The sequence below is a fragment of the Vulpes lagopus genome, chromosome 21 (assembly GCF_018345385.1).
Source record: "Vulpes lagopus strain Blue_001 chromosome 21, ASM1834538v1, whole genome shotgun sequence".
Classification (NCBI taxonomy): Eukaryota; Metazoa; Chordata; class Mammalia; order Carnivora; family Canidae; genus Vulpes; species Vulpes lagopus.
The window spans coordinates 10262513-10275188 of record NC_054844.1 but is presented as its reverse complement, the minus strand read 5'-3'; the positions used below and the strand labels follow the sequence as shown (position 1 = coordinate 10275188).

The following is a 12676-nucleotide window of genomic DNA, read 5'->3' as shown; positions in this document are numbered from 1 at the left end:
CTCAGTGCTCTCCATGGTAAGTGTACTCTTGATCCTCATCACCTATTTCACCTATCCCCCCACCCATCTTCCCTCTGGCAATGACCAGTTCTCTATATTTAAGAATCTGTCCTTTTTGTTTGTCCTTTTTTCTTTGTTTGTTCTTTTGCTTTGTTTCTTAAATTCTACATATGATTGAAATTATATATTTGTTTTAATTCTCACAATTTAGTAGATCTGCTTGAGCTATATTCCTATTTCCAGATTTAGCTTGATTTTTTTTTTCTGAACCAGACCAATCCAGTGAAAATAAATCCTTTTTGATTGAATTAAATTCTATAAAGAATCTGAACTCATAACATTGTAAACATCGGGCTTGAACCATTTTACAATCTTAGCATTTCTGGCACTTAATATCAGTGGGCCACAGCAGATGCTCAATGTTAGTTCACGTATATTGACTCAAGACTAAATTGGTAATTGATTAATATGATTAATTGTTATAATGTGACTCCCAAATACTATCTTCTTCTTTTCATTCCCTGTGCTCTCCCCTTCTGCTTTGAATCTGAACTGACCTTAGTAATTGCTTTGAACCACAGAATGTGGTAAACATAATGTTTCTCAAGTTCTCTGACCAAACTTTTAAGAGACCCTGAATCTTGTTCTCTCTTGTGAAGAACTAAGTTACCATGTAAAGAAGTCTGGGTTTTTCACTGCGTCTGTATCTTTGGAGTAAATCCCCAGTAGTGAAATTGCTGGGTTGTAGGGTAGCTCTTTTTATGCTGAGTGAAGAAAGTCAATTAGAGAAGGACAATCGTTATATGGTTTCACTCATATGGGGAATATAAAAAATGGTGAAAGGGATTATAGGAGAAAGGAGAGAAAATGAGTGGGAAAAATCAGAGAGGATGACAAAACATGAGAGACTCCTGACTCTGGGAAACAAACAAGGCTTAGCGAAAGGGGAGGTGGGGGGTGATGGGGTGACTGGGTGATGGGCACTGAGGGGGGCACTTGATGGGATGAGCACTGGGTGTTATACTATATGTTAGCAAATCAAACTCCAATAAAAAATATATACAAAAAAAAATTTAAAAAAGAAGTTTGGGCTATCATGTTGGCAAGGCCACATGGTGAGAGATCACAAAGGACGAATAACTATGAAGGGGTAGAAGTCTTTGAGAATAAAGACCAAGGATAGACAGGCCTCAGCCTTGCAGATATCCTAGCTGAAAGGCAAGACAGGATTAATGGAATCATAAAGGCTTCCATCCTAAGAGTAGTTCTATGATTGAACCTGGCCAATATCATATGGAACAAAAAGAAGGGCTATCCCAGCTGGGCCCTGCCCAACCAACCCATAGAAATGTGAAAAACAAAATATTTATTGCTCTAAGTCATTAAATTTTGGTGTGGTTTGGCACACAGCAAGTATGAGATAAGCAAGTAGGTTCAAAGGCTCTCTCAAAGAAAAAAGAACTTACTTCAAATCTTTACATTGTCTTGTTCCATCATTTTCTCTAAGAGTTGTATGTTCTTTCATTCCTTCACATGTATCATTTTTACATATGTTATTTAAAGCATTTCTAAGAAATCTATCACATCTTATCTAGTCAGGGAACTTCAGTTTTATTTCCATTTTAATTATAATTTTAATTTTAGTACATCCTTAGTGTTCAGTCAAATCACACATGTAAAATATATTCAAAAGAAACATTTATTTGTACATTAAATCTAATAAAATGTTAAATTTAAAACAAGAATTTTGGAGCAGTCATTTTTGGAATCAGTAACAAATCTCATTCATTAATCACAGATTTTCTTTAATTTACCTTCATATCTAAAGTGTTTCCTTGATTGTTAATCTCTGTCTCTCTGATCCTGTCTTTAGCATTTTCCCTATGCTGTGTGATATTTCATCTTTTTATGATCACTATTGCATACATATTTTCTTCTTTTTGTTTACAATTTTATTTCATTCTATCTCCATTTATTTTATTTTTTTACAAATATAAATAACAAACTTTAAAATATAACCAAGGGACATCTGGGAGGCTCAGTTGTTTGAATGATTCTCTCTTGATTTTGGCTCAGGTTGAGTTAGGGACAAACAGGGCTAGGCAAGGCTAGGTAAGAGGCCATGGAAGCAGGCTCACAAAAATCCTAAAAATGCTGAGGCATAAGGAAACCAGAGATATAGGAACAAGCCAGACCACTCTGCCCTAAGGTGTGTGGGGGGAGAGTGTCTTGTTATAACAGCTTTTGTGACCAACAAAGAATCAAGACAGCTTGCATGGTCAATATCTACATTGAAAAAAAAAGAAGAAGAAGCACTTTTATGAGAACATGTTAGTTCTGAGTGGGCCAATTGTAGTTTGATATAAAATATTTTTCTTCCCATTTAATCTGTGTTTATAATTAATGACTCCAACCTATTTTTTTCTCATTTTTTTTCCTTAAATGAGATGCACTAATTGCAGGTAAAATTCTATATTCAAACTACTCATTGAATTGGCATAAGCCTACATAGTGAATAAAACAGCATGAATAATACAGCTTCACAGGCTTAGTCTTGGAATATGAAAGATCTAAGTTCAAAGTTAAGCTCTACCACTTTCTAGTTTGGTGAATTAAATAACAACGACTCAGCCAGAATTCCACAATTTCTAACATTTTATGTTTATTTAACTCACTGGTTTGGGGATGACTAAAAAAATGATGAGTGTAAATTACCAGATACAAAATAATTATGCTGACCTACAAAAGACTGATGGTGTTTTACAATCATTAATAGTTATATTAAAAGGACAAGATAAATGCAGATATCATAATGAATAAAAAAATAAGATCACTAATTCCTCCCTTTCATGTGGAATGTGGAGTTCTGTAGATTGCTGTTCTCTCGAGTTTTCTGCATGACAGATAAGTTGTAAAGGTCTTCCCCACATGCTGGGCATTTCCCTTTCTGCAACCTGCAACAGTTGTCTGGAAAACAAACAGTCCTGGAGTCATTCAAATAAGATGTCATGCTGAGCTTATGCTCATTGATGTGAATACCATTTCTTATCACACACTTTGAAGTTGCAGGAAATACTGACAATATAGGGGACATTAAACTGTATACAAGAAAAAATAAGCAAGATTCTGAGCTCATTCAGAGTGCAACAAGTGCTGCTCTGAGAACAGGAACTAGAGAATGAGGATGGAGGAGTAGAAGGGCGAGGAAAGCACACTTCTCTTCTGTCACTGAAATCACTGTTCAGATTTGGAAACCATCTTTTCCCTGGACACCAGTAAAGTAATGTTCTTAACAAAGGCATAGATAATGCTTTGAAGTATTAAAAAAAAAAAAACTAAAACAAGCTAGAACTAAAAATATTCTGACCATTTTCTGATAATATCCCTCCAGTGGAGACTCATGTGATGTTACAGTTTATTACTGATGTTATTTGGAGTTTAACAATATTCTATCAGTTTTCTAAAACTTCCAGGGTTGGAAAATAATTTGAAGATGCTGAAAGGCATGGATCTATTTTCAAAAATAAACATGTTAGCAAATGTGCTTATTTTTCTCACTTTAAGATGAAAATGGATCAGTAAGACTGCAGAAAGTTGTGTTATGCGTGTTCACGAGTTCCTCTAGTCTGAAAAAATGCTTTTGCATAATAGAGTTCCCCACTATCCACACAAAACTTTTCTCCTTGTTCTAGAAGTTAATCACTTTAGCTAACAAGCACAATTATATAGGTAGTTGAAACTATATGAGAAATAATGATGGAGAAATATAACAGTTATGTGCTTTTTAATTTTAAAAGAATAAAAGAATAGATTTTTCTTAAATCAGAGATGCTCGAACATGTTAAGATCCTGGACCTCATTACAGTCTTAAAAAGTATCTCCTGTGGTGGTTGCTAAAAAGTTATTTCCAAACACTTCTGATACCAAAAGCCTCATTGCCAATTTCTGTCTAAAGCATCACTACTGCTACTAATAAAAATTCAGAACTGACATTGAGATGCTGGAAATTACATACATTTGTAGAAAAGATATTTCTTATCAGTGCATAAAATGTCAATATGACTTCTATTTGCTAAAGAAACTATTGGAATGAGGGCAGCCTGGGGGGCTCAGCAGTTTAGTGCCGCCTTCCACCTAGGGTGTGTGTGATCCTGGAGACCTGTGATGGAGTCCCATTTCTGGCTCCCTGCATGGAGCCTGCTTCTCCCTCTGCCTGTGTCTCTGTCTCTGTCTCTCTCTCTCATGAATAAATAAATAAAATATATTTTTTAAAAAAAACAGAAACTATTGGAGTGAATGATTCAGATATTTTATGTGCTTACTGTACCATGTAACAGAAAGGGAAAATGTTTTTACCATTTGTGTATTTTTTGCAACCTATCATTGAAAAGTATGAGTGTTGAGCCAGAGAATTTTCTAAGTAATTTGCATTTATGCAAACACTAACAAATACTTATTATATGTTATGCACCCTTCTAGGTACTTTATAAATAATTCATTTAATAACTGTAATGATCTCAGACATATCCTTCCATTCCCCTAGTGGCTCTTTAATTTAACTTCAAAGCTGTGTCTTCTGCATATCCATCTTGGTCTCTACTGAGTTTTTAATCATCTAAAAGACCAATGAGGTTTGTTATATGAACAGAACTGTATATAAATGGTTATGACACACCCATGCAAAAAGACAAATTATTTTTAATTAAGAAACTGCTATCACTTCCTCTGTGACAAATTGTTAAATCCTGTTAATACATATCTAAGTATGCAGAAAAGGCGGTGAGAGAGGAAAGTTCACATGCATGTATTGAGCTCTGACTCTAAAATAGCTCCTGCCTTGTCATTACCTATTGCTGGGAGGCCTGGCAGAAAAATATAGCATGAGAGTGGGTATTGTATCTGTTTGGTTTGATTCTATGCCTCTGGCTCCCAGAATCATGCCTAAGCCACAGCAGATTTTAAAAATAATAATAACTGTTTAATGAATAAATGTGTGACTACAGAAATGGAATCAGGTGATAAGTAGATTTATAAAAATTGAATGACACTTAAAAACCAACTGAAGTCTGAAGCAGCACAACTGCCTCTGAAATGGGAGAGCTAGGTTCTTGTCTCATGGAGTCAAAGAATGAATCTCACGGACAAAGCAGAGTGAGTCAAGCAATAGAAGTTTATTAGGTGAGGATACAGAGAAAGCTCTTGGGAATGAGAGGGGTCCCGACAGGGTTGCCACTGAGGGCCTGTAGTGGCAGTCTTTTATTGAGAACTGACTGGGAAGCTTGTGGCCCTGAGATTCTTGTGCTGTCTTGGTTTGAGTTAGGACCGGTGATAACATCATTAATTGCTTACTTCTTCTTTGGGGTCTGGTTTTTCTTTGTTGTTCACAGATGTCTGTCATAAAAAGGCACCCTCCTTGACCACACCTAGGGCAGGGTGGTCTGGCTTGTTCCCTTATCTCTGGTTTCCTTACACCTCAGCATTTTGGGCATTTCTGTGAGCCTGATCACATAGTGCCCTATCTATCTCTCCCTACCCAGCCCTGTCTGTCCCTTACTCACCTCAGTAGCATGGAAATTATGCCATCAGTGGAATAATCTAATGTGAACAAGGCACATAGAGAATCTGGAAAAATAACACATAGCTGAATGAGCCGACAATATACAGGTAGAATGTTTAGAATTCAAAACCAATTTCTAATTGAAGACAATCAGATTATCTTTTTTTCTGTTCTTCAGCCTGCTAAATATGAGGTGTCAAAAGTCAATAGTTTCAAGTGTCCGATTCTGTTTTTGTTAGATCTGTAAAGTTTGATATTATTTTCATCATCTGAAAAGGTAAAATGCAAAGAAATAGTTTATTAGAAATATGCTGTAAGAATAGTTTAATGTATCAATATAAGGATATTTGTAAATACTTTTATCACCTAATAAGTGTTCAAAAATATTAGAATATATGCAATATAACATATGTAATATATATGTGTGTGTGTGCACGCATGTGTTTGCATGTGTGTATATGTGTACAGGGGCCATTAAATACATTCAGTTTGGAGATTAAAGTTTTTTGAGAAAGATGTCTGAATTTGGATATGACTCTGGATCTTTTGGCCAGAACTTATCAGCAGCTCAGTACACACTATATGTGTAAAGGTGTGCTTACTGTGCAGAATATTTCCAACCACAGATTTGCTGCTGCTTAAAATAACATTTAATGCCTTTGCTAGCTTTGACATGACTGTGCAATCTGGGGGATGGTGAATGGGTATCAGGCAGAGGAAATAGCATGTCTGATAAAAAGAACAAAAACTACTACAAAATACATTGGGAAGCGAAACAGTTTACCTGGTCAAGGAACAGAAGATAAAGCTTAAAGAGGAGACAAGGAGAGCAAAAGTGAAGTTTGCAAGCCTGGATGTGGAAATCATTATCACTGTAATGTCATTTTCTGTGTCATTATCATTTGAGCCAATGGTGACCACAGAAAATGACCCTAAATTCAGAACTATGACAGCATTTACCCACTAAGAAAGGAGGAAGGAAGAAGAAAGAGCCAAACACAAAGAAAAATAACACGATGATCATAAATCAGTGATTAGGCTGTAAATACTAGAGTTACATTTTACATGAGGTTTTTTTTTTTTTTTTCCTGGAATTTTCTTCTAATAAAATATGCTTACTGGTAGCATATTTTATAGATGGAAAAGGTGAATAAGTAAGGACACAAAAAAGCCAACATTTAAGCTGCAATGGAGAAATAAAATGGTGAAATAATACAATACAAAAGTTACTGAGGTGCCTGTGTACATAAAACTTTGTGGAAAGAATTGTTTCTCTCTAAATTCCTCCTGAACTGTGATCATAACAAAACAGTGACTGGAACAGAGAGTTTTCAAAAGAGAGGCCAATTTATGTAAGAGGAAAAGAAAGTCAGCATATGGCAAAAATAATTCCAGGAATATAGGTGTGATGCAATTTTGGAATATAGGTGAGGTTTGGTGGAGTGAGGTCCGGTCGACCCAGAAAGAATTCTTGAGATGCAAAACTGTGGTTTTATTAAAGCATGGGGACAGGACCCAGGGGCAGCTGCTGCCCTGGAGTTCTGAGGAGCAACTGATATATATATACTTGGGAGAGGTAAGGAAAAGAGAGGTTTTCAAAAGAATTTTTGTATGCTAAGGAGGCCCTACAAAATATTGGAGGCCTTGCCATTGTTAAGGTTGTTTTTCCCTCTAGAGAGGCATTAACATTAAGACAGTTGGGAGCTTCCTTCTGGAGGATAGGTTATTGATAAGAATTCTTTTTTTGTCTTATAAATCTCTAAAATGTTTGTAAACTGAGGGAGATTCAGGTCTATAGGATTTTAATCTCTATAAATTAACTATTTGTTTTTCCTCTCTCTTAGCTATAGGGAAGCCAGGAATGCCTGAGGACTCACACAGATCCCACCTGGGGCCTGAGTTACTTATGGAGTGTCAGTTTGTGCTTTGTCCTCAGTGAGCCTTCTGTTTCCTCAACAGGTGAATCAGTCATGATTTTGCTGAGTGTTTTAAAAGAAGCAACCCATCCTTAGCAATCGGTAGCAAGACACCAAAACCTAAATGTCAATTTAGCAAAACACAATCTAAATAAATTCTAAAGAATTTATTTTATAAATAATAGTACAGTCTTTTTGAAAATAAGAAAATGTTATCCTAATAAAGGTGAACATACAACATCACTATCATACTGTAGCAACAACACCAATATAGTCAAAATATAAGAGGTAGAGACACAGAGAGAAATCAAGCAAAATAGATCAGAGGTGGTTGTTTTTCATACTGTGGTTTCTCACCATCTCTTTAAAAGAATTAGAACTGAAAATTAAGTGAGGTGTAAAATACAAATATAGTCCCTAATTCTGTATCCAAAATCCCTGGAAAGAAATGTATTTTCAGATTCACAATTTTGTCTTTTAAAAAATTATTTGTGAAAAAAATAATAAAAATTTGTGCATATTCATATATAAATTAACTATAACAGTGGAATTTGGTGGTTCCCCTATAATGCAGCACAGCATTATTTCCTTAGCAAAATATATAATGCCAAAAGCATAATCAACAGAGTTCAGGTTTTGGAGCTAAACTAATAAAAATATTTTGTCTTATAGGTATTTGTTTTTTAGCATTGTAGATAAGCGAGTGGGAACTTATATCTAACCATGTCAGTATATGCATTAAAGTTGCTCAATTCTCTCTTCAAAAACTACTTTTTTAAAACTCCTTTTCCTTTTTACCAAACCCTTCCACATGCAGATTCATATTGATAATTTATCTGAGAGATCCTACCCACGTGTTAGAGTAAGGAGACTGACATAAATTGGATAAGATACATTTATTCTCTTTTCAGAATATGATGCTAACAAATTATACTTTTACTTGGATATGAGAAGCATCTGTTCCCAAATATTGTGATTCTATGCTGTGGTCAATCTGGTTTCTCTCACTGTGTCAGTCATTCTCCTCTTTGCCCTCTGTGGCCTCTCTCAGGTCTGCTCATATCTCAGCATGCGATTCCTGCAAAACACAATTCACAGTTCCCATAGCCAACCCGCTTCCAGTTAGGTTCAGTCAATGGGAGCAACTGGCTTAATATTCAGGAGGTGGGAAGAGGGGAGAAGCATGGTGTGTTTTCTTTCCTCTCTGCTTCAGGTTTTATCTCTTACCATGGCTGTACATATCATGTGGTCCTGCCAAACAACAACTGCCTCTTCTTCTCAGCTCCCATCAGGAACCCCACTGTCATCTCAGTTCCCACCATGTGCTTCTGGGGAACCCTCCTGCTCCCTCTGTCCCTCCATCTCTGGGACCGCACCAACTTTCTGTTTCAATCATCTCTATGCTGTCTTCATTGTCCTGTTACCTTTCAGACTCTCCAACCGCTTTATAAATATTTTCCTATGTTAAATTCCCTTCATTTGATGACCTGGCATAGGCTTTGTTTACCTTCTGGACCCTCACCAGTCCACTACCCTGTTTCAAATAAGATCCAAACTATTTGCCACACCTTAACTTCCATGACTGTTCCGCTGGGTCCCCTTTCCACCTCACTGACTGCTCCAGTCGCAGTGCCTTCTTGCTCTTCCTCAAAGCATGCAGTCTTACATCTTAGATCCTTTGCATGATTTGTAGGGTTCCACTCCAGCTATTTTAAAACCTTGTCCTCGCACTTCACTCAAGCCCTACTCAAATGTCATCCCCTTTAAGTTGTAACTACCTCTCTGACCACACTTTCTAAATTTGTGCTTATTTCCATTCCACACAATCTATATTATCTCCTGCAACAGATAAAGAGGCCAAAGCTCCTTCATAAGACCAACAACTGAAACTCAAAATCTAAAAGGGACTCACTATTCTAAATGGACTCTTATATGTGTTTTATGTTAAGTGCATTTTTATTGAATGTCTGTATCTCTTTAGACACTTTATCTTATAGACAGTTCTATGATTATGTAATACTGATGGCTGTTAGATCAAATAGTTTTATTTTAATCAATAGAATAACAAAAAGGGACATCTAACCATCAGAGGCACTCATTTTCAAATAGACATGGATACCAGATAACCTAAGAAGATTGGAATCTGCTGCGGATTTACCCCAAAGATACAGATGCAGTGAAATGCCGGAACACCTGCACCCCAATGTTTCTAGCAGCAATGTCCACAATAGCCAAACTGTGGAAGGAGCCTCGGGGTCCATTGAAAGATGAATGGATAAAGAAGATGTGGTCTATGTATACAATGGAATATTACTCAGCAATTAGAAACGACAAATACCCACCATTTGCTTCAATGTGGATGGAACTGGAGGGTATTATGCTGAGTGAAATAAGTCAATTGTAGAAGGACAAACATTATATGGTCTCATTCATTTGGGGAATATAAAAACTAGTGAAAGGGAATAAAGGGGAAAGGAGAAAAAATGAATGGGAAATGTCAGAAGGGGAGACAGAACATGAGAGACTCCTAACTCTGGGAAACGAACAAGGGGTAGTAGAAAGGGAAGTGAGCAGGGGGTGGGGGTGACTGGGTGACGAGCACTGAGGGGGGCACTTGATGGGATGAGCACTGGGTGTTATGCTATATGTTGGCAAATTGAACTCCAATAATAAATAAAAAATAAATAAATAAATAAATAAATAAATAAATAAATAAATAAGAAATGACCTCAACAGGAAGGAAGACAGGGCTGAAACCAACATAATGGAATGAGAAAAGAGAAATGCAAAGTACTGCATTTAGGTTAAAACCTAATTGCACAAGTACCGGATAAGGTAGACCTGGTTTGGCAGCAATTCAAGTGAAAATGCCCTATTTGTTTGTTATTCTGTAAATTGGCCACTAGCTCAGCCTGGTCCAACTATGTTATATGGTTGATACATGACACATAAAATGAACACAATCTTAGCTACATTAAGGGAAGTAGATCATAAAATGGCCTCAATTTGCTCAGAACTGGTCAATCCTGTCTGGAACACAAGGCTCAGAGCTGGGCATGACAGAGTAAGAAGGACATTGAGAAATTGGAGCATGTCCTGAGAATGGCAGCCAGATGGTACAGGAGCCGAAAGTCATGTCCATAAAGAAGGCTTGAGGGAGCTGAAAAGCTTTGGTCCAGGAGAATAGGCGAAAGGTGTGTGAGTGCTGCTTCTAATATGTGACAGGTTGTCATGCAGAAGCTGGAGCAGACTTCCTCACCGGATACCTTTAGGCCAGTCATTCACAACATTCATCTGCCAGGATCCATGGGACAAATAACATTCACATGTCCAACACATTCCCATGGCAGACCCTCATGTTTAGACACCCCCCACCACCACCACTGCAATTGCAAGGAAGTAAAGAACTTACCGTAACTGGTCATTGCCACCAGAGTCACATTAGTTGTGATGACTCTCTGGCCTCCAACATGAATCTGGTAGTCAAGAAAGTGTCACAGCTTCTCTTCCTGCTTCCCCATCTCCCAGAAGGAAAATTCTACAGCTGATCAGGTCTAAAGGTGCTGACTGGGGCAGCCTCGTGGGAGTAGAGCCTGAGCAACGTGGGGAATAAATAAATCCACAGTGTGCAACCATGAAAAAAAAAAAAAGAAGATTGGAACCTAAAGAGATTTTAGATTATTGATATTTTTAACAGAATTCAGATAAAAAGGCCTATATTTCTATGCTAATTGATGTTACTCAGGTTCCAGAATCTTGTTCATAAAAGTAAAACAATTAAAATAATTCACATACTGCTTGTGTAAGTTTACTTTCAAGGTTTCTTTCTCAATTTCCTTTAAACCTGATGTGTAGTTTTGTTCCCTGGTGTCTTCAATACTGTAAGCAATGCTCAGATAGTTGCATTGTTCAGTTATTGTCAAACACAAGAATGTGTCAGTTCAGCAATTCAAATTTCCAGTTCAGTACAATAACAAAACTATGGAATATAATGCAAATTTAAAATTTCTCTCCTCCTTGCAGCTTCATCTGGACTTATACCAGAAAACCAGCACAAAATAAAAGGTGTGTCTGACTTCTCTCTTTATCCCACTACAGTCCCAGGGAGTTCCTGGAGAAGCTCGTATAGTAGCCCAGCTACTATGGCATGAGCCATTAACCTCCACTGCTTGTGGTCTAATTTTTGGGTTTTTAAAAATATTTTATTTAAATTCAATTTGCCAACATATAGTATAACACCCAGTGCTCATCCCATCAAGTGCCATCCTTAGAGCCCGTCACCCATTACCCCATGCCCCCACCCCTTCTGCCAACCTTAGTTTATCCCAGAGTTAGGAGTCTCTCATGGTGTGGTCTAGTTTTGATTCTTCCCTTGAACTGAGGGCACCATGTGTCCCATGAGAGACTAAACATCCAGAAGAGTTTTATAGGGCTCATTTCACAATTGCAGCAGGGCTGACTGTATTCCTTGCTTCATGCAACTGTAATGTCTGCCAGCATTTATGCCAACTGTAATGTCTGCCAGCATTTATGGCTTATAGCTGAATCACTCCAATTTCTGCTTCCATGATGACATTGCCTTCCTTTCTCTATTCATATCTCCCTCTGCCTCCTTCTTCTACAAATATCTGTGATTACATTTCATGGCCACCTGGAAAATCCAACATATTCATTCCATCTCAAGATTCTTACCTTCAGGGATCCCTGGGTGGCGCAGCGGTTTGGCGCCTGCCTTTGGCCCAGGGCGCGATCCTGGAGACCCGGGATCGAATCCCACGTCGGGCTCCCGGTGCATGGAGCCTGCTTCTCCCTCTGCCTGTGTCTCTGCCTCTCTCTCTCTCTCTGTGACTATCATAAATAAATAAAAATTAAAAAAAAAAAAAAAGATTCTTACCTTCATTGCTTCTGCAAAGTTCTTTTGCCATAGAAGGTAATATCGACAGTTTCCAGTGATTGTGATGTGGATATTTTGGGGGCCATTATTCAGACTATCATAGAACCCAAGATGCCTCCGGGTTGCATCCTGCCCCCACCTGGACCCTTTTAGCCCACATGAAATGCTTAGATGGTTTATCCCAGTATGCAGACATGCCATTGTGTTCCCAGGGGTACTTTCACTACTCTGTCAAGAGGCCACTTCAGTGGGCATGATGCTAATATTTTATCCATAATGTCACACCCACATCCATTTTCCATAATTCTT

The 12676-nt window shown here is 37.6% G+C and overlaps 1 long non-coding RNA gene across 1 annotated transcript; it reads right to left on the bottom strand.

Moving 5' to 3' along the window:
- Positions 1 to 4664: 4664 nt before the first annotated feature.
- On the bottom strand, positions 4665 to 12227 carry LOC121479741. The gene is made up of 3 exons (XR_005984817.1): positions 12166 to 12227; positions 10886 to 11066; positions 4665 to 8551 (listed from the first exon to the last, which is right to left on the bottom strand). It is a non-coding gene; the product is annotated as an uncharacterized LOC121479741 (long non-coding RNA).
- Positions 12228 to 12676: the final 449 nt, after the last annotated feature.